This window comes from Trachymyrmex cornetzi, unplaced genomic scaffold (genome assembly GCF_001594075.2).
Source record: "Trachymyrmex cornetzi isolate Tcor2-1 unplaced genomic scaffold, Tcor1.1 scaffold1969, whole genome shotgun sequence".
Taxonomy (NCBI): domain Eukaryota; kingdom Metazoa; phylum Arthropoda; class Insecta; order Hymenoptera; family Formicidae; genus Trachymyrmex; species Trachymyrmex cornetzi.
The window spans coordinates 95,257-95,475 of NW_017296601.1; positions in this window are offsets into that span (position 1 = coordinate 95,257).

The following is a 219-nucleotide window of genomic DNA, read 5'->3' on the forward strand; positions in this document are numbered from 1 at the left end:
AGAATGGTAATTAATAAAAATAAATAATAAAAGATAATTGTATATAATTTAAAAGTAATAATAATTATTGTAATATAATTTAAAAGGAATAATAAAATTAATAATAAATTCTCCTTCATAATGCATGTCTTACAAACCTAAATTTATTTTTCTTTGATTTAAACTTAATAGCATTTACAACGATCATCATAATTTACACGACTCTATAACTCAATCATA